The 21,954-nt window shown below is 41.1% G+C and overlaps 1 protein-coding gene across 1 annotated transcript in view; it reads right to left on the bottom strand.

Moving 5' to 3' along the window:
• The window catches only part of DDX10 (DEAD-box helicase 10), a 352,575-nt gene that overhangs the window by 282,263 nt on the left and 48,358 nt on the right, over positions 1-21,954 (bottom strand). The window lies entirely within an intron of this gene.

Here is a 21,954-nt window from a genome sequence, read left to right as displayed (position 1 = left end):
GTTAACAAATGTTTTTATATGTTTTTAAATAAGACTTACATCTTCTGTATCACTCTTACTTCATCTAACACACATACTAGTACTACAGAATGTTAGTATACTTCCCTATTTTGACAATTAAATTTTTTTTTTCTTTTTTTAGAGACAGAGTCTCACCGTGTTGCCCTCAGTAGAGTGCTGTGGCGTCACAGCTCACAGCAACCTCCAGCTCTTGGGCTTAGGAGATTCTCCTGCCTCAGCCTCCCAAATAGCTGGGACTACAGGTGCCCGCCACAACGCCCAGCTATTTTTTTGTTCCAGTTTGGCCAGGGCCAGGTTCGAACCTGCCACCCTCAGTATATGGGGCCGGCTGAGCCACAGGCACTACCCCTTGACAATTAAATTTGAGGACAAAGATACACACACCATGTGTGCCTAATATATGTGTGCAATAAACACTTGGGTCCGTGAACACAAATGACTACCAAAAGTTACATCAGCAGATAAAACGTCATACTGCTGGAGTCCAAAGAACTGGCTTTGAGTCCCACTATATAATTTTGCATAAGACATTATTCATTATACAGCATTCACTTATTTATACATTATGCAACTGAATAATGGTCTAGGTCCCTTTAGGATTTAAAATTCTACAACTCTACTGATAATAGTAGGCATTGTTCACAATACAAGTATTATCAAGAGGTGGAGAAGGAAACTCCTATTGGTTACACTCTGCCATAGCATAGTCTTTCTTCCTGCCCTATATCTCCTTCTATTCTCTCTATACTTCAGCCTTACAATCTCCCAAATGTCATGTCACTGTGGGAGAACGGTGAAGTCTGTCATACAGATGCAAAAAGACAGCCATAAGGAATCTGAGCCCAATTGTTCTGTTCTTCCTGCACAACATGGAACAAAAGCCAGCTTATTTCAAGAAAAAGAGTATCTGACTTATAAAACCTGTAAATACTACTATGAATTTAAAAAATAAAAAGGACAGATTTGGAAATATTCTGGGAAAAAGAAAGTCATCTGCAGCGTAAGATCTCAAGTAACAAACAGGTATACCATGACTGGCTTAACTGTGACAAATGAAATTTACCCTAAAATAATCAGAAAGAAACCAAGCTGGCTAATACATATTACATAGAAGGCTTATAACAAACTGATTAAGAAAATGGATTTATGGAGTTCATAGAGAAAGGGTAGAAATCATTGAACTCAACTCTGCCTCCAGAAAAGAAAGTCTGTATTTTAATATATATGAATAAAAAGAAAACTCAAGTAAGAACAATAATGATACTAACTAAAATTATATCATACTTTCAGGAAACAGAGTTATACAATCCCATTTTACTGGAGACTCAGGCTTAGAGAAATTAAAAACTGGTTCAAGGGTATATAGCCATTAGGTGACAAAGTCAAACTCTGAAACCTAAGTTTCCTGACTTTTAAAGACAGTGACTGAACAATTATGTGTCACTGTCCAAAGGAGAAAAATATATAAACAGTAGAACAGGAGAATCTCTCAGTTGACCACCAAGAAACTGTCACAAACTGGTCAACATACAGAGGTGGTCAACATAAGGAATGAGACCTACTTCATTGATATGAACACATGGTGCATGTCTGGTCTATAGAAATTAGGTGGACTTAAGGAGGTGGCCTTTAAATGTAGGGAAGTGGCCAACTATGGAGGCTCTACTGCAGTTTATATTTAGGAACATAAATGGCAGGTCTAGAGAATCCTTCCGCCTCCCAAGTATGGCTGCCATGTACTCTAGAAGTCCTACATGGGAACAGCAACCACGGAAATCCACTAAATGTAAACAGCTGGATTTGGGCACACTGACAAAATGAGTCGCATAGTCATAGTCAAAATAAAGACCAGAATATAAACCCTAGGCCTGGTACTTACTGAGTGTTATTAGACAAATTTTACCTCAAAGTCTTCAAGAACATTTCCTAATAAGAGAACCCCTTTCATAAAGTTGTTCCATGGGCTAAATGAGTTTATCCATCTATTTACACAAATATTTACTGAGTTTTGGGAAGTTCCTGAGTCACAATCCATTCCCTGTGTGATACAGGAGTAGGGAGGAAGAGTCCTTCCCTTCCACTCCCTGGGTGAAAAAAGCAGCATGGTCAAATCTCCTTGTAAACATACCAACAACAGACCTCCTCAGGACCAAACATGGTATTTGCTACTCTTACAGTCTCACTGTCGGGAGATTTTTGATAACACCTACCACCTACCACACAGGTTAGAATGATCCACACCCAGTCAGGCCTTAAAGTACCAGGTACCTTCATTGCAGCCTTGCAACAGCCTGAGAGCCAGAGAGCCCAGCTGAGCCACAAAACCGTAAGATAAATACATGTTTATTGCTTTAGCCACTAAGCTGTGGGGCAATTTGTTATACAATAGATAATAAACATACTAGGTATAGGTATGATCTGATTCCTGAGTCTGGTTCATTATCTCAAATGTCTATCATATGTCAGGTCCTGTTCTAAGCACTTAAATATTTTTGCCTTTATGGACCTTACAATCTAATAAGAAAGGAACAAAAATAACATACTAAGAAATGCCGTAATGTATCTAAAGGTGATAACTGCTAAATGGAAAAAAAGAGAACGTAGAACATGGAGTGGTTGGGGAGGGTGAGGAAGACAACACACGGAGACCAGAAGAAAACACAGGAGAGAGCCAGGACGAGGCCAGACCAGAACACGGCCAAGTGCACAGACAGCACGAGGCCAGGCCAGGCCAGAGCACGGCCAAGTGCAGACAGCACGAGGACAGGCCAGGCCAGAGCACAAGCAAGTACACAGACAGCACGAGGCCAGGCCAGACTAGAGCACGGCCAAGTGCAGACAGCACAAGGCCAGGCCAGGCCAGAGCACAAGCAAGTACACAGACAGCACGAGGCCAAGCCAGACCAGAGCACGGGCAAGTGCACAGACAGCACGAGGCCAGGCCAGGCCAGAGCATGGCCAAGTGCACAGACAGCACGAGGCCAGGCCAGGTCAGAGCACGGCCAAGTGCACAGAAAACAGCAAGACCAGCCGGAGCACAGGGGATGGGGGCACAGGAAATGGGGGGTGGACAGTACAGGCCCAGGAGGTCACTGACTGAGTACACGGGAAGACATCAGAGGAGGGACAGGATTTAGAAATAGAACGAGGGGAAGGGGAGGATGTTACACGAGAAACAGTAAAGAAATACCAGCTCCCTCATCCACCTTGGGAGCTATACTAGCTACTACTCTATCCCAGCTCCTCACTGCTCCAAGATGCCAGATGCAAAATTAAAAATTCTGCTGTGACCTTTTATTCTATCTTTAAGTCCTAGATACAGAAAGACAATGGCAAAAGGCCACGTAAGATCAACATCTCTACCTAGGATGAAAAGACTGAAGATAGCACCTTCACAAATCTGAGCCAAAGGTATGAGAGAAATAAGAATTTTCACTGCCAAAAACTGTTCCTATCTTGTATCTAAGACACACACAGAAAGTTTCAGTAAGTTAATGCTCACAGAAATTGTCTTTTCACTTTTATTACTTCAATTCAAAAACCAATAAAGACACAAAAAAAAATTCTCATCTATTCCATAGAGTACCAGTATTTTCCCACAAACAAACCACAACTTATTAGAAATTTTAGCTAGTTTCTATCTTCCTATTCGTTAAGATCTAAACTGCTGCATGGAGTGTGCAATGCCAAGGTTTGGTCTCTGCTGTCCCCTAGCGGAATCACACTCTGCTACCTAAATTACCCACAAAACTTCTGAGAGCCACAAAATGCAGCCAAGCAAATAAGCTTCAACTGGAGTATTGCTCAAATTATTTTACCTCCCTCCCACTACCCTTAAGAAGAAAACAGTTTACAAGGTAAACTCCTGTCTTCTACACACATCCTTCCCAAACAAAAGCATTTAAAAGAGTAGGAGAATCTGATATCTCTTTTCCATTCCCAAATCTTTCCTATTTTCAATTGGACATTTACACTATTCAAAGAGAAAAGATTTAACAGAAAAATTCAAGATCTGCATCACGATAAACAATAAATATCCCTTGGTGATGAGTTCCACTTCTCTGTTTTTTCTATTCTGACTTACCTTGCCATCTTCTCTCCCATGCTTTTCTATTCCTTCCCCTACACTGACATGTGACATGTGACATTGACAGATTCCCTATAAAAAGTTTACTCCTATACAAACTAGAAGAGTTACTATTTATTATTCTTTTAAGACCAGTCAAGTAGAGAGAAGTAGAAAAAGAGTGTTAAACAAGGAGCTCTGATGGTGAACAATAATCAAGATAACTCACTACCTTTAGAGCAGCCTATTTTTTAAAAATTTCACCAATAGCCAGGTAGCATCTGTAAACTTCTTTCCCCTCTTCCCAAAGTATGTTGTTAGCTATCCCTCTGGTTACCAATGTATTGTTTTATTCTGTTTTTTACTTAATTTTTGGACATGTGTGCTGGTGGGAAGAAAGCATTTTCTGTACACGTGTTTGTTTTCACCTTATACTGCTAAAATATATTCTCTGGTACCAACTGAACATTTTTTTAAAAAAACAGAAGAGCCTGGTTTTATGTATACCAAGAAACTATAACCCTGCAGAGAACTGCTTTTAAGTGATAGACTGTATCACAGGATACAGCTTTATAAAACTATTCATATCCCTTTCCTCACTTGTCTCTAAAGGAGAGCATTTTGTTTTAGTAACCATATGGATGGCTAAGGGATAGAAATTTTTCAATTCCTATAGAGCAAAAGAATTTTAGACAGGTAAATATATTAAGACAGAATTAGGTCCTTTAAGGCAACAAGTTCCCAAATCACACTTTGCTTCCATTTAGCTAAAATACAGGAAGGAATCTAAAAAGATTCCCCAAACCTTAGTTATTTTGCAAATTAATTTATTTTTCTATAGCCATATATTATACTTCAATTCTAAATGTAAACACTATCTGGCAGCCTTGTTTTAATTACAGCTGAATACACATGATTTTAATTAGCTTCAAATTTTAATTTAGCCTTTATTCCTTTCAGTTATTCAGCCTCATGGCCCACGAAACTTTGTAATTATCTTAAGCCAGTTAATGGGAACTTTTAAACTACCAGAGAAAAAATAAGCATTACATATGCTAAACCTTTCCAGTGACTATACATCTAAAAGAGTCCATTCAAAATATTTTTAATTGGTTACACAGGGTCAAACAGGCTTCTACTTTAAAAAAATTAATGAACCATGGGTGGCGCTTAGGGCTCAGTGAGTAGGGCACCAGCCCCATATACCACTGGTGGCGGTTCGAACCCAGCCCGGGCCAAACTGCAACAAAAATTAATGAACCACATTAGAAATTACATTAAAAACATTTTTTCCAATTAGTATTTTCTCTTTAGACATGATCATTGTGATGTTCTAACTCTTCATCTCCATAGTCATTAAGATCCAATTTAATGCTCATGTTCAACAACATAAGATTCCAACAATTTCTCCAGGAATTAAGAACTCCCAAATAATTCCCCTTCTAGGACCGTTTCCTGACATCTGGAAATGTCCAATAATCTTCAAATAGGGAGAATAATTTTACTGCTAAATGTATTCTATGAAGGAATCAGTCTACCCTGTCTACACATACAAAAAAAAACCCATGTAATACACATCAACATAAAGTGTACGAAAACATGAAATAAGATAATGTCAATTAAGATAAAGCAAAAAAACAAACTAAAAAGCACCCAAGCCTCTGCCCCAATGCATTTGTGAGATGCGACATCTAATTTTACCTAACCAGAGGCACACAGAACCACAGAATGCAAATGTGTATTTGAGTATACAAATTTATACACGCTACACATTTACTGACGACAATTACACAGTAAGTCATTCCACCAATTATCACTGATGACTTCTCAGAATATCTCACTATGAATACCATCAACTACCTCTGAGGCACCAAGTACCTTCTTATAGTATGGAAAAGAGAACAGACTCTATTCTGCCCATTTCTCATTTCACTTACATCCAACAAAAAATTCTAAAGACAAATTTGACTGCACAATGACATCTTATACAAAACCTAGTCCTAACTCCTGCTTAATCAAATACATGTCATTAATAGCAATTAAAAGACTTACTTTTGAATATTTTAGTACACAAATCCTATTTTTAAAATAGTTTTGGGGGTCAGTGGGAAGATGGCCGACTAAAGCCAGCTTTCCAGAGGCTCCCGTACAGAAGGAGAGTTAAAGGACAGAAGTTTAGCAAGTAAGTTGACGGCTTGGAGTTGAGCCAAGAGAGAAGGTTGAAAAATGCACACCACCCCTCCTGAGGCGAGCTGTGACCCCAAGGATACAAGCAAAAGGTACAAAATCCATCGCCAAGCAGACGGGAGTCCCCTCCCCCCATGAGAACAGCTGCCAGTATACTTTCTACAAACAAGTGAGCACAATTCAAACATCCTCCCATTTCATCCCACGGGAGAGACTCTCTAAAAACTGGACTTACTTCCTTCCCCTACTAGGATGCTATGGCACTCTCCTGCCAGGCATAAAACTGTATAAAACTGTATATGTTCTCTACCTCCAATTCTGAACTCCCAGCACTCCCCTCCACTCTCACTGAGGTCTGGAAGCCTGTCCCCCATGGAGTCCAGATTCTTGGGCATTTCCTCGAAAGGTGTGGACAGGGGGTGGGCTTTGCATATCTGTGCTGATTCTGCGGCATACAGGTAAGCAGAAAACTGTAGACTGAAGGAACTCTATAGGAAAGAAAGAGGCGGTGACCCCCAGCACAGAGCAGCAGCAGGAACAATATGGCTCACACGCCTGGGGATATTTTGGAAGGACACTCCCTGTCTCCCTGGGCAACCAGAAAAAGCCAGGCATCTTCTCCAGTGGCAGACGCTGGCGGAATAGATCTGGGACGGTAACACAGGGTATGCCTGAGGCGGTACTGGCCTGGGCAGAGCAAGGCAGGATGGAGAATTGAAGACACGTGCACAGAGACAGCATACTCCCAGGGTGGGGCTGTGCAAGGACTGCTTTGGTGAGCCTCAGAAACACCCGGCCCTCAGGGGATCATAGCTGAAACAAAGGCAGGCGGGAAACTGAAAGCTGAGTGTAAGCTCTAACTGGACCTGCCCCAACACAGATTGTAGTGGAAACAGAAACACCAGCTCTGGGCAATGGCACAGACTGTGGCAGAGTCGCAGTTTCTGTGAACTCAAACAGCACCTGGTCCACAGGGGAATACAGCCAGGACAGAATCACAAATTCTGCGCAAATAAAAGTGTCAACAACATCAGGGGCAGGGCTGGAAATGAGTGAAACACCCCAGCTTCCATTAACCACTGGAGGTTGTCAGGCCTCAGCTTCCCCTGCCAGATGGTGGCAGAATATGGATGGTGGCCAGCTTCCCCTGGCCAAGGAAACATAAGATCTCTCTGTGACTCAGGCAGGCTCATACCCCTGGAGCATCTGCTCATTGGACGGAACTGGGTCATAGCCCTGTGGGGTTACCAGTGACTGGGTGTGACAGAGGTGCAAGGTGGGGAAGGAGGCATCAACCTTCCCAGACTAATTCATTTGCTGGGGGGGGGGGGGCCGGGGGGTCCATAAGACTCCATGGAACACCAGAACGAGTCATACTGGAGCTGCCAGCAGATCCCCACTATCTAGTTGCCAGGGACCTTTTGAACTCCACACTTGAGACCGGGTGCTGACTGGGACAATTAATTTGGATCTCTCAGAATGGACCAATCACCCAAGGACTATCCAAACTAGTACCCTGAGTGTGTGGTTGTGGGAAGGTTTGATTTTCCTTTTCCAGTTGTTGCCCGTAGGGTGCAGGGTAACTTAATTGCTGGTATTTCTCCACAGCTGAGACTTCAATCCAGAGTAACTGTTTCAGTAAGGTAGGACAGAGACCAGCTGAAAACAACATGGAGCGACTTAGCCCCACCACACCAAGTAACTCCCCAGTGTCTCAGGCCGTAGCACAGTACGGCAAACCTCTAGGAGAAAAGTTAAAGACACCAGTCACAGTCCTTGGGCAAAGGGGTGGTTAATCACTACTCTAGGAGTCCCCCAACCCAACTTCACCTTATCTGCTCATCTAGCCAAACGATGAAAAATAATCATGGGGCGGAATCAGTGAAAAACTCTGGTTTTTCTGAAGATCACATTCATAGACAAATGGCTGAGATATCAGAAATCGAATTCAGAGTTTGGATTGCAAATAAGATTAATACAATGGAGGTAAAGTTGGAATTAAAAATTCAAGGAGCAATTCAAAAGTTGTCTCAAGAATTCAAACACAAAATCATCAAAGATTTTGACACATTGAGACAAGAAATTTGCAGCCCTCAAAGATCTGAGAAATACAGTAGAATCCCTCAGTAACAGAATGGAGCAAGCAGAAGAAAAGACTTCTGACATTGAAGACAAAGTTTTTGAACACTCCCAAGCGCTCAAAGAGGAAGAGAAATGGAAAGCAAAAACAGATAATTTTCTCAGAGAGCTCTGGGATAATTTCAACAAAACTAATGTTCACCTTATAGGAATTCCTGAAGATGACAAAGTTGCTTTGCAAAGCACGGAGGTTCTTCTTCATGAGATTATGAAGGAGAACTTTCCAGACATGCCAAGTGAGTCTGAAGTTCAGATAGCAGACTGTTTCAGAACTGCAGCACGACGCAACCCAAATAAGACAACCCCCAGACACATCGTACTTAACTTCACTAAAGTTAATATGAAGGAGAAAATTCTTAAAGCAGCCAGATGTAAGAAAACCATAACCTACAAGGGGAAGAATATTAGAATGACTGCAGATCTCTCTGCTGAAAACTTTCAAGCTAGAAGAGGGTGGTCATTGACTTTTAATCTCCTAAAACAAAATAACTTTCAACCCAGGATCCTGTATCCAGCTAAAATGAGTTTCATTTATGATAGAGAAATTAAATACTTTAATAACATTCACACGTTAAAGAAACTTGCCAGAGGCAGAGGATGATGGTCAACGGGACGGACATGTAACACATGTCTCCCAAGTCATCAGGTGAGAGGAAGAGGGGTCTGGACCCTTTCCCCGTGTGGATTATTGGTGTGGACAAACAGCTGGAGAAGCTCAGCAAATTGGCGGATTACTGTATATAAGGTGTAATTTCAAACCACGGACTCTGTTATAGAGATTTTCCCCGCTTGGACATGCTGGCCGGCGGGCACCTCCCTCACGGAGGACAGCAGCCTGCAACTCCTAGCAAAACCCAATTGACGAAAATTTATTCCTGAGCTGAGTGTGCCACCCGAAAGGGGAGCCAGTCAGAACCACAAGGTGCTAAGCAACCTGATAGAAAATTGAAGGGAAGGGATGCCGCCCAGGAAACAGAAATTTTGAATTATCCGAAATGGTGGACACATTCCCAAGAACAACAGGAGTGATTAAATAGACCGGACCATTACTGGTAGGGAATATAGGAGGGGACTGGCAGTTCAGGCTGTGCAGCGAACTGGAGGGTGGCTGGAACCAAAAGTCCAGATTCAAGAGAGACTCTGAGCCACAAAAAATGAGGATAAGGTTTCCGTGCACTGCGGCAGCAGCTCCCAGGAGCCAACACCCTCCCCCACAGCCGATTGCAGTCGCCAGTCTGCAGGAGTGGCTCTTGCACTGAGTTGGAAAGTCAGATAGGAGTGCTGTCTGGAACAGAGCAGCTGAGGTTACTCAACAATTAGATAATAAACTTCTACAGAAACTCCAAAATGGCAACCAGCCAGGCAGGGTGGATACCGTGGTAACGGTATAAACTGTGAATCAGGTATAAGCCTGGGAACCACTCACAGCGCCATCTGGTGTCCAGAAAGTATACTGCATTATAAATATATTCCTACGAAAGTCAATCCCTACATCATACATATAGATGTATATTCCTACATATATACAAGAATAATACTTTTGTGGTTGCTGCTTTTTTTTCCTCACTATTTTCTTGGAGGAGCTATTGGTAATTTTTATTTTATATATATATGCTTTATTTCTATTTGTTCTATTTTTAATTTTTTCTTTCTTCTTTTCAAACATTTTTATGAACATCATTTTTTTTCCTTTCTCTTCTCTCTTCCTCTTCTTCCCTCCTTACGGTTTCTCAGAGTACTTATATGAGATTTTTAGAGGTTTTCTTGTTTGTTCATTTTCCTTGTATGATTTTTTACCATTTTTTTCAGTTATTTTATAATTATCATTATTTTTATTGTAGTTGTTTTTTGTTGTTGTTGTTGTCTGTATGTCTATGTTTCTAATTGTTTGTGCATCTATGGGCTTGTGTATCTGGTAGCCTTTTTATCTGTTTATTTGCTCAATTGGTCTCAATGAGTTTGGTGTTTCGACCTGCAATTCTGAGCCCCCAGCACTATACTCCACTCTCATTCTCAGGTCTGGAGGCCTGTCCCCGAGGAGTCCAGATTCTTGGGTGATTTCTAGAGAGGCGTGGACAGGGCCTGGACTGCAGGTAGTCAGTGCTGATTCTGTGGCACGGGAGGGAGGAGATGATGGTCAGCTGAGAGGGAATCATGCTGGAACAGCAGTGCCCCAAGGCTCAGAGCAGCGGCTGTTTTTGACAACAATAAGGCCCACCCCCGGATATCCTGAAGCCACACACCCGTGTCTCCCTGGGCAACCAGAGGAGGCCGGGAATCTTCTCAGATGGCAACCACTGCGGAACAGACCTGGGACTGAAACACAGGCTCCGTGAGTAAAGGATTTGCCTGAGGCGGTATCGGACTGGGTAGAGTGCGGGGACTAGAAAACACACTCACCAAGCCGCGAAATTCTCAGGGTGGGGCTGACCCAGAGGACTGCATTACTGAGCCTAAGACACATCCAGCCTTCAGGGGATCATCAGCCTATAGACAAAGGAAGGCAGGAGGCTAGAAATGACAGCTAACCGTGCTGCGAATACAAACCTGCAGCAGTAAAGACAGGGCGTGAGGCACAGGTTCTGGGAACTCAAATCAACTCCTCTTCACCAGAGGAATTTAGCAGAGACAGAAACAACCTCCCACAAAGATGTTCTGTTCTGCCAGTAACATCAATCAGAGGTGGGGCTGGAACTGAGTGAACACCCCCCAGCCTCCATCAAGCGCCCAAGTTTGTCAGATCTCACCGCCCCTACTGGATAGAGGCAGAGAGCAGTGGCCTGGCTGAACAGATACAGATTTCGTTGTTATTCAGGCAGGTGCAAACCTCTGCAGTATCTGCTTACTGGAGATAACTGGGTCACAGCCCTGTGGAGCTATCAGTCACTGGGTGTGACAGAGGTGCAAGGTGGGGAAGGAGGCATCAACCTTCCCAGACTAATCTAATTGCTGGGTGGGTCCTCCTTACTTCACGGAGCACCAGAGCAAGTCATATCTGAGTTCTCACCAGACCCCTGCAATCCAGTTGCCAGAGAGACCTTTGAAACTCTCCCACCTGGGACAGGTGCTGACTGAGACAACTGATTTAGACCATTTGAACTGAGCCAATAGCCTAAGGATTATTCAAGCGGTACCCTGGGTGTGGCTGTAGGAAGGTTTGATTTTCCTCTTCCAATTGTTGCCTGTAGGGGGCGGGGTGACTTAATTGCTGGCATTTCTCCACAGCTGAGACTTCAACCCAGAGTAACTGTTTCAATAGGGTCGAACAGAGACCAGAAGAAATCAAGACAAAACCACTTAACCTGACCACACCAAATAGGTCCCCAGTTTCTCAGGGAATAACACTACATGGGTCCTCAACAAAGCTCAAGGGGGGCATCTGGGCACCATGAGTCTGGGGAGATAGGACTCCAGGCATCTCTGGCTGGTGGGAACTGCCTATCATCACTCCTATGAAGATACAGGGAGTCAGCGAGAGACTTCTGGACCCCAAGAGGAGGACTAAAACAGTGGAAAACCGGCAAGTGGTCGCGTGTGTTCAATCTGTCTAAACCCGCCCACAACTGTAAGTTCAGTAGCAGCGAGACTGCAAACCAGAAAGGCCTTACCTGTGAACTGTTTTGATGTCCTTGGGCTTGGCACTGAGTTGAACTGCCTTGGGGAAGGCCTGAGCGGGAGTGCGGAGAACTTTGGCCATTGTCTAGGGCCCCAGTCTGAGCCTCTGAGCCAGACAGAGCTAATACTGTTTGGCGGTGGGTCACACGGATCCATTGTCAGTGATCTGCCCCGGCAAGCTCCGCCCTCAGGGTCGCAGAGCTAGAAACGTGTGGGAGCTGGTAACCCAGCAACCAAGTAGCCTAAGGGTGGGGTCTGAGCCGCCTTGCAGCCCTAACCCTCAGGGGCAAAGTGAGACCGTTTTGGCACACTGGGTAAGTGCATAGCCACTTCAGCAGCGATTCCAGCGAGAAAGCTGGGAAAGCTTCCGCTCAGCAAGTTTACAAGTTCAAAGTGCCTTTTAAGTAGGCAGAAGAGAGATTTAGGGTGTCTACCTGCTGCGGTTTGAGAAATCAGCAGCCTCCAGTCGTATCAGAACTGTGACTAATATCTCATACCCCAGAAGACCACGTGTTGCCCAGACAATATTCAATAACATATTCAAACTGCTTTGTTTTTGGTTGTGTATTTTTTTCTTTTTTTTTTTTGTTTGGTTGTTTTTTTTGTTTGTTTATTTTGACGTTGCTGATGTTCTTTTGTTTTTTTAATTTCAATCTTTTCCACACAGATCCCTTTTTCTTTCTCAATTTTCCTAGTTTAATTATAATTTCCCATTGCTGCCTTTTTTAATAACTTCAACTTCATTTTTGCTAGTGTTTCTACCGATATAATTTGCTTTTTCACCCAATTTTATCCCCGTAAAGTTTTCTGTTTGCTTCTTTTGGTTTGATTTATAGCATTTTTGTCTTTCCTCTCTACTTGGTGGAGGTGGGGTACTGTGTCTGATCAGGTTAGCAAAGAGCTGCTGACCTCAAGGGAAACACGCAACTGGGCACCCCCAGAAGGTGGGGTTTTTTAAGGTTGTGTCAAAGTACCCTACTGTACACCTATATTGCCCTGTCTCCCTCTTTCTGTGCCTCTCTTCTTTTTGTCAATATTCCTTATACCCACCCCCTCTCCTTTCTCTATCTTTCTTTTTTTCTTATCACTCGGTCCTCCTTTCTTTCATCCCCATTTTTTGCTCTTCAACCTTCTCACCCTTCTGGTCCTGTAACCCTTAGTCCACAGGCACAAGAACTTAAAGAGCAAGAGGAAGTGAAAGGAAAATTAGGGCAAGGAAACAGATAAAAGAAATCACTCATGAGGAAGAATCAGCAGAAAACTCCAGGCAACATGAAGAACCAGTCAAGAACAACCCCACCAAGGGACCATGAGGTAGCTACTGCAGATGATTCCACCACTATAGAAATGTTAGGAATGACAGAAAGGGAATTTAGAATACACATGTTGAAAACAATGAAAGAAATGATGGAAACAATGAAGGAAATTGCTAATAAAGTGGAAAATAACCAAAAGGAAATCCAAAAACAGAATCAAATCAGAGATGAACGATATGAAGAATATAAAAAGGATATAGCAGAGCTGAAGGAACTGAAACAGTCAATTAGGGAACTTAAAGATACATTGGAAAGTATCAGAAACAGGTTAGACCATGCAGAAGAAAGAATTTCAGAGGTAGAAGACAAAGTTCTTGAGATAACTCAGACAGTAAAAGAGGCAGAAAAGAAGAGAGAGAAAGTAGAACGTTCACTGTCAGAATCATGGGACTTTATGAAGCGTTCCAACATACGAGTTATAGGAATTCCAGAAGGGGAAGAAGAATGCCCCAGAGGAATGGAAGCCATAGTAGAGAATATTATAAAAGAAAATTTCCCAAACATCACCAAAGATTCTGACACACTGCTTTCAGAGGGATCTCGGACCCCGGGTCGCCTCAACTCTAACCAAGCTTCTCCAAGACACATTGTGATGAACCTGTCCAAAGTCAAGACAAAAGAAAAGATTCTGCAAGCTGCCAGGAGTAAGCGCCAGTTGACCTACAGGGGCAAAGCCATCAGAGTGACCGCAGACTTCTCTAATGAAACTTTCCAAGCAAGAAGACAATAGTCATCTACCTTTAACCTACTTAAACAGAACAATTTTCAGCCCAGAATTCTGTACCCTGCTAAGCTAAGCTTCAAAATTGACGGAGAAATCAAATCATTTACGGATATACAAACATTGAGGAAATTCGCCACAACAAGACCAGCTCTACAGGAAATACTTCAACCTGTTCTGCACACTGACCACCACAATGGATCAGCAGCAAAGTAAGAACTCAGAAATCAAAGGACAGAACCTAACCTCCACACTGATGCAAAAGATAAAACTAACCAATGGACTCTCACCAAATAAGATGAATAGAATACTACCACACTTATCAATTATCTCAATAAATGTTAATGGCTTGAATTCCCCACTGAAGAGACATAGATTGGCTGACTGGATTAAAAAATACAAGCCATCCATTTGCTGTCTGCAAGAAACACACCTGGCTTCAAAAGACAATTTAAAGCTCCGAGTCAAGGGTTGGAAGACAATTTTTCAGGCGAATGGAATTCAGAAGAAAAGAGGAGTTGCAATCTTATTTTCAGATACATGTGGATTTAAAGCAACTAAAGTCAAAAAAGACAAAGATGGTCACTTTATATTGGTCAAGGGAAAACTACAACAAGAAGACATTTCAATTCTAAATATTTATGCACCCAATATAAATGCTCCCAGATTCTTGAAGCAGACCTTACTCAGTCTGAGCAATATGATATCTGATAATACCATCATAACAGGGGACTTTAACACACCTCTTACAGAGCTGGACAGATCCTCTAAACAGAAATTAAACAAAGATGTAAGAGATTTAAATGAGACCCTAGAACAACTATGCTTGATAGACGCATATAGAACACTCCACCCCAAAGATAAAGAATATACATTCTTCTCATCACCCCATGGAACATTCTCCAAAATTGATCATATCCTGGGACACAAAACAAATATCAACAGAATCAAAAGAATTGAAATTTTACCTTGTATCTTTTCAGACCATAAGGCACTAAAGGTGGAACTCAACTCTAACAAAAATGCTCGACCCCACCCAAAGGCATGGAAACTAAACAATCTTCTGTTGAATAACAGATGGGTGAAGGAAGAAATAAAACAGGAAATCATTAACTTCCTTGAGCATAACAACAATGAAGACACAAGCTACCAAAACCTGTGGGATACTGCAAAAGCAGTTTTGAGAGGAAAATTCATCGCTTTAGATGCCTACATTCGAAAAACAGAAAGAGAGCACATCAACAATCTCACAAGAGATCTTATGGAATTGGAAAAAGAAGAACAATCTAAGCCTAAACTCAGTAGAAGAAAAGAAATATCCAAAATCAAATCAGAGATCAATGAAATTGAAAATAAAAGAATCATTCAGAAAATTAATGAAACAAGGAGTTGGTTTTTTGAAAAAATAAATAAAATAGATAAACCATTGGCCAGACTAACTAGAAATAGAAAAGTAAAATCTCTAATAACCTCAATCAGAAACGATAAAGGGGAAATAACAACTGATCCCACAGAGATACAAGAGATCATCTCTGAATACTACCAGAAACTCTATGCCCAGAAATTTGACAATGTGAAGGAAATGGATCAATACTTGGAATCACACCCTCTCCCTAGACTTAGACAGGATGAAATAGACCTCCTGAACAGACCAATTTCAAGCACTGAGATCAAAGAAACAATAAAAAAGCTTCCAACTAAAAAATGCCCTGGTCCAGATGGCTTCAGTCCAGAATTCTATCAAACCTTCAAGGAAGAGCTTATTCCTGTACTGCAGAAATTATTCCAAAAAACTGAGGAAGAAGGAATCTTCCCCAACACATTCTATGAAGCAAACATCATCCTGATACCAAAACCAGGAAAAGACCCAAACAAAAAGGAAAATTTCAGACCAATCTCACTCATGAATATAGATGGAAAAATTCTCAACAAAATCCTAGCCAATAGATTACAGCTTATCATCAAAAAAGTCATTCATCATGATCAAGTAGGCTTCATCCCAGGGATGCAAGGCTGGTTTAACATACGCAAGTCCATAAACGTTATCCACCATATTAACAGAGGTAAAAATAAAGATCACATGATCCTCTCAATAGATGCAGAAAAAGCATTTGATAAAATCCAGCATCGTTTTCTAATTAGAACACTGAAGAGTATAGGCATAGGTGGCACATTTCTAAAACTGATTGAAGCTATCTCTGACAAACCCACAGCCAATATTTTACTGAATGGAGTAAAACTGAAAGCTTTTCCTCTTAGAACTGGAACCAGACAAGGTTGTCCTCTGTCACCTTTACTATTCAACATAGTGCTGGAAGTTCTAGCCAATACAATTCGGCAAGACAAGGAAATAAAGGGAATCCAAATGGGAGCAGAGGAGGTCAAACTCTCCCTCTTTGCTGATGACATGATCTTATACTTAGAGAACCCCAAAGACTCAACCACAAGACTCCTAGAAGTCATCAAAAAATACAGTAATGTTTCAGGATATAAAATCAATGTCCACAAGTCAGTAGCCTTTGTATACACCAATAACAGTCAAGATGAGAAGCTAATTAAGGACACAACTCCCTTCACCATAGTTTCAAAGAAAATGAAATACCTAGGAATATACCTAACGAAGGAGGTGAAGGACCTCTATAAAGAAAACTATGAAATCCTCAGAAAGGAAATAGCAGAGGATATTAACAAATGGAAGAACATACCATGCTCATGGATGGGAAGAATCAACATTGTTAAAATGTCTATTTCCCAAAGCTATCTACCTATTCAATGCCATTCCTATCAAAGTACCTACATCGTACTTTCAAGATTTGGAAAAAATGATTCTGTGTTTTGTATGGAACCGGAAAAAACCCCGTATAGCTAAGGCAGTTCTCTGTAACAAAAATAAAGCTGGGGGCATCAGCATATCAGATTTTAGTCTGTACTACAAAGCCATAGTGCTCAAGACAGCATGGTACTGGCACAAAAACAGAGACATAGACACTTGGAATCGAATGGAAAACCAAGAAATGAAACTAACATCTTACAACCACCTAATCTTTGATAAACCAAACAAGAACATACCTTGGGGGAAAGACTCCCTATTCAATAAATGGTGTTGGGAGAACTGGATGTCTACATGTAAAAGACTGAAACTGGACCCACACCTTTCCCCACTCACAAAAATTGATTCAAGATGGATAAAGGACTTAAATTTAAGGCATGAAACAATAAAAATCCTCAAAGAAAGCATAGGAAAAACACTGGAAGATATTGGCCTGGGGGAAGACTTCATGAAGAAGACTGCCATGGCAACTGCAACAACAACAAAAATAAACAAATGGGACTTCATTAAACTGAAAAGCTTCTGTACAGCTAAGGACACAATAACCAAAGCAAAGAGACAACCTACACAATGGGAAAGGATATTTGCATATTTTCAATCAGACAAAAGCTTGATAACCAGGATCTATAGAGAACTCAAATTAATCCACATGAAAAAAGCCAACAATCCTTTATATCAATGGGCAAGAGACATAAATAGAACTTTCTCTAAAGATGACAGACGAATGGCTAACAAACACATGAAAAAATGTTCATCGTCTCTATATATTAGAGAAATGCAAATCAAAACAACCCTGAGATATCATCTAACCCCAGTGAGAATGGCCCACATCACAAAATCTCAAAACTGCAGATGCTGGCGTGGATGTGGAGAGAAGGGAACACTTTTACACTGCTGGTGGGACTGCAAACTAGTACAACCTTTCTGGAAGGAAGTATGGAGAAACCTCAAAGCACTCAACCTAGACCTCCCATTCGATCCTGCAATCCCATTACTGGGCATCTACCCAGAAGGAAAAAAATCCTTTTATCATAAGGACACTTGTACTAGACTGTTTATTGCAGCTCAATTTACCATTGCCAAAATGTGGAAACAGCCTAAATGCCCACCAACCCAGGAATGGATTAACAAGCTGTGGTATATGTATACCATGGAATACTATTCAGCTATTAAAAAAAATGAAGACTTTACATCCTTCGTATTAACCTGGATGGAAGTAGAAGACATTATTCTTAGTAAAGCATCACAAGAATGGAGAAGCATGAATCCTATGTACTCAATTTTGATATGAGGACAATTAATGACAATTAAGTTTATGGGGGGGGAAGCAGAAAGAGGGATGGAGGGAGGAGGGTGGGGCCTTAGTGTGTGTCACACTTTATGGGGGCAAGACATGATTGCAAGAGGGACTTTACCTAACAATTGCAATCAGTATAACTGGCTTATTGTACCCTCAAAGAATCCCCAACACTAAATAAAAAAAAAAAAAAAAAACAAAGCTCAAGGGGGAAATTCAAATGGTATAAAGTAATCATGGGGCGGAATCAGCAGAAAAACTCTGGTAACATGAATAACCAGAATCCATAGAGAACTCAAACGTATTAGCAAAAAAAGAACAAATGATTGCATCTCAGGATGGACAAGAGACTTAAATAGAAACTTCTCTGAAGACAGGCTCACAGCCTACAGACACATGAAAAAATGCTCATCATCCTTAATCATCAGAGAAATGCAAATCAAAACTACTTTGAGATACCATCTAACTCCAGTAAGAGTAGCCCACATTACAAAATCCCCAAACGAGAGATGTTGGCGTGGATGTGGAGAAAAGGGAACACTTCTACACTGCTGGTGGGAATGCAAACTAATGTGTTCTTTTTGGAAAGATGTTTGGAGAACACTTAGCGACCTAAAAATAGACCTGCCATTCGATCCTACAATTCCTCTACTAGGTATATATCCAGAAGACCAAAAATCACATTATAACAAAGATTTATGTACCAGAATGTTTACTGCAGCCCAATTCATAATTGCTAAGTCATGGAAGAAGCCCAAGCACCCACTAACCCAAGAATGGATCAATAAATTGTGGTATCCATGGAATATTATGCAGCCTTAAAGAAAAATGGAGACTTTACTTCTTACATGTTTACATGGATGGAGCTGGAACATATTCTTCTTAGCAAAGTATCTCAAGAATGGAAGAAAAAGTATCCAATGTAATCAGTCTTCCTATGAAACCAATTTATAGCTTTCTTATGAAAGCTATAAGCCAATTACAGCCCAAGAATAAGTGGGAAGGGGAGAGGGAGAGGAAGGGGGAAGGGTGGGTGGGACAGTGGATGGGTGGAGGGAGGGTAATTGGTGGGACCACACCTATGGTGCATCTTACAAGGGTACTTGTGAAATTTACTAGATGTGGAATATAAATGTCCTAACACAATAACTAAGAAAACGCCATGAAGGCTATCTTAACCAATTTGATGAAAACATTTCAAATTGTATATAAAACCAGTACATTGCACCCCATGACTGCATTAATGTACATAGCTATGATTTAATAGAAAAAAAGAAAAGAAGAAAAGAAAGAAAATAGTCTTTCATGGCTGGGCGTGGTGGCTCACGCCTGTAGTCCTAGCACTGTGGGAGGCTAAGGCAGGTGGACTGCCTGAGCTCAGAGGTTCGATTGCAAGAGAATACACTAAAGGAAGAAAAGGAAAAAAAAAGTCTTTCATTACTGTACAATCTTTCCCATATTTCATGCTGGTCAAAAGCAACACATTTAAGTGAGTGTACTTGGATTATATACCGTATTTAAAGATAGACCACAGGGCGAATCTGATTTAAGAAAAAAACACCTTAAAGAGTCAAACTTATCCTATGAAAATTAATTAAAAAAACAGAAAAGAGCTCTACTTCTTGTTAGGTCATAGAAGGACATGAAAAACCTTCCCTTCAGCTGAAACAAACAAGTAGTTACTACACAGAAACAAAAACCTGGTTTTCTTCAAAGCCATCCAAAAACTCAACAGAAATCTAAGAAGGGGTTTAGCAAGGGATAGAGGACACTTCTATGCCTGGAACCACTTGCTGAAGTGGGCCCAGGGCAGGTAGAGAAACAACTCTGACAGGAGCACAGTCTTTGTACTTGGGCCTCAAGTTTCTGTCAGCCCTGGGAAAACCTTACAGAAAACTTCATGGCTTGAAGTCAGAAGCAACTGCTGGTCCAACTGACAAACTCTGAAATCGGTACAATACCCAAAAATCCAGTTTTGACGAGACAGGGAATGAAAAGAAATGAAAATGTAAAAAGAGTCCATCTGTTTGTGGAATACTATTATTGTGATTAATATTGAGGTTACTTCCAATTCTTAACCTACAAATATCAGTAAGATAGACATCGTCAGTAAAACTTACTCATCTCTATTTTCTTAATTAAGATCCATTTTTGTATACAAAATTACTAAGGCAAAAGAAAGAACTCTAAGGCTTTTGATAAATATTACCGAACACTATCCAGAAAAATGTTAAGTGTTAACCATTTATAATTCTACTGACAACGTCCATCTCCCAGTTTCACTGTTACCTCAACACAGCAATGGCATGTCATATAATCCTTTTCCATTCATTCAGTCCCAAATGGCTGGCTGTACTGTATTCTTTTCTACACAGTGCCCTCACAGCTCTTAGGCAAATATGGGGTCCCTTTACTGTGGGAGGGCAGTTCAGACGGAAGGAGACATAGGAAGTGCCCCCAGCACTGCCTCTAATTCCTGGATTAGGAAGAAAGGAGAAAGAAATCCATGATTCCCAAAATCCCAAGACCAGAGATGTTGGCATAGATGTGGAGAAGAGGGAACACTTCTACGTTGCTGGTGGGAATGCAAATTAATACATTCCTTTCGGAAAGATGTTTGGAGAACACTTAGAGATCTAAAAATAGACCTGCCATTCAATCCTATAATTCCTCTACTAGCATATATCCAGAAGACCAAAAATCACATCATAACAAAGATATTTGTACCAGAATGTTTATTGCTAAGTCATGGAAAAAGCCCAAGTGCCTATCGATCCACAAATGGATTAATAAATTGTGGTATATGTATACCATGAAATATTATGCAGCCTTAAAGAAAGATGGAGACCTTATCTCTTTCATGTTTACATGGATGGAGCTGGAACATATTATTCTTAGTAAAGTATCTCAAGAAAGAAAGAAAAAGTATCCAATGTACTCAGCCCTACTATGAAACTAATTTATGGCTTTCACATGAAAGCTATAACCCAGTTATAACCCAAGAATGGGGGAAGGGGGAAAGAGAGGGGAGGGAGGGGAGATGTGGGCGGAGGGAGGGTAATTGGAGGGATTACATCTGCAGTGCATCTTACAAGGGTATATGTGAAACTTAGTAAATGTAGAATGTAAATGTCTTAACATAATAACTAAGAAAATGCCAGGAAAGCTATGTTAACCAGGGTGATGAAAATGTGTCAAACGGTCTATAAAACCAGTGTATGGTGCCCCATGATCACATTAATGTACACAGCTATGATTTAATAAAAAAAAAAAAAAAAAAAAAATCCGTGATTCCTAAGTACCTGGCCTCTTCTTACACAGCCTGTGCCCAGAAAGAGCACACGATCTTGTCTAGGAGAGTCACACTGCCTGGTTCAAACCCTGCCTCTGTAGATCTTTAGACAAGTCATTAACTGCTCAAAGACTCGGTTTGCTCATCGAAGATAGAGACTGAATAAAATCATAGCTCCCCCCCATCTGCTATTTCACTTTCAGCAGTTTTTTAGTCACCCATAGTCAACCAAGGTCTGAAAATATGAAACAGAAAAAGTTCAATAATAAACAAGTTTTAAACTGCATGTGCTCTGAGTGGCCTGCTGAAGCCTCATGTTGCCCTACCCAGTCCCTGCATGGATCCTCTCTTCATCCAGGGTATCCACACTATGGATACACCATCCACTAGTCACTTAGTAACCCTCTCAGTTATCAAATTTAGAAAACAAAAACACAAGAAACCAGGTAGTACAGAGCTCAGTACCACCT

This window comes from Nycticebus coucang, chromosome 6 (genome assembly GCF_027406575.1).
Source record: "Nycticebus coucang isolate mNycCou1 chromosome 6, mNycCou1.pri, whole genome shotgun sequence".
Classification (NCBI taxonomy): Eukaryota; Metazoa; Chordata; class Mammalia; order Primates; family Lorisidae; genus Nycticebus; species Nycticebus coucang.
Note: the sequence above shows the minus strand (reverse complement) of the source record. Positions and strands in the feature narration are given on the sequence as shown.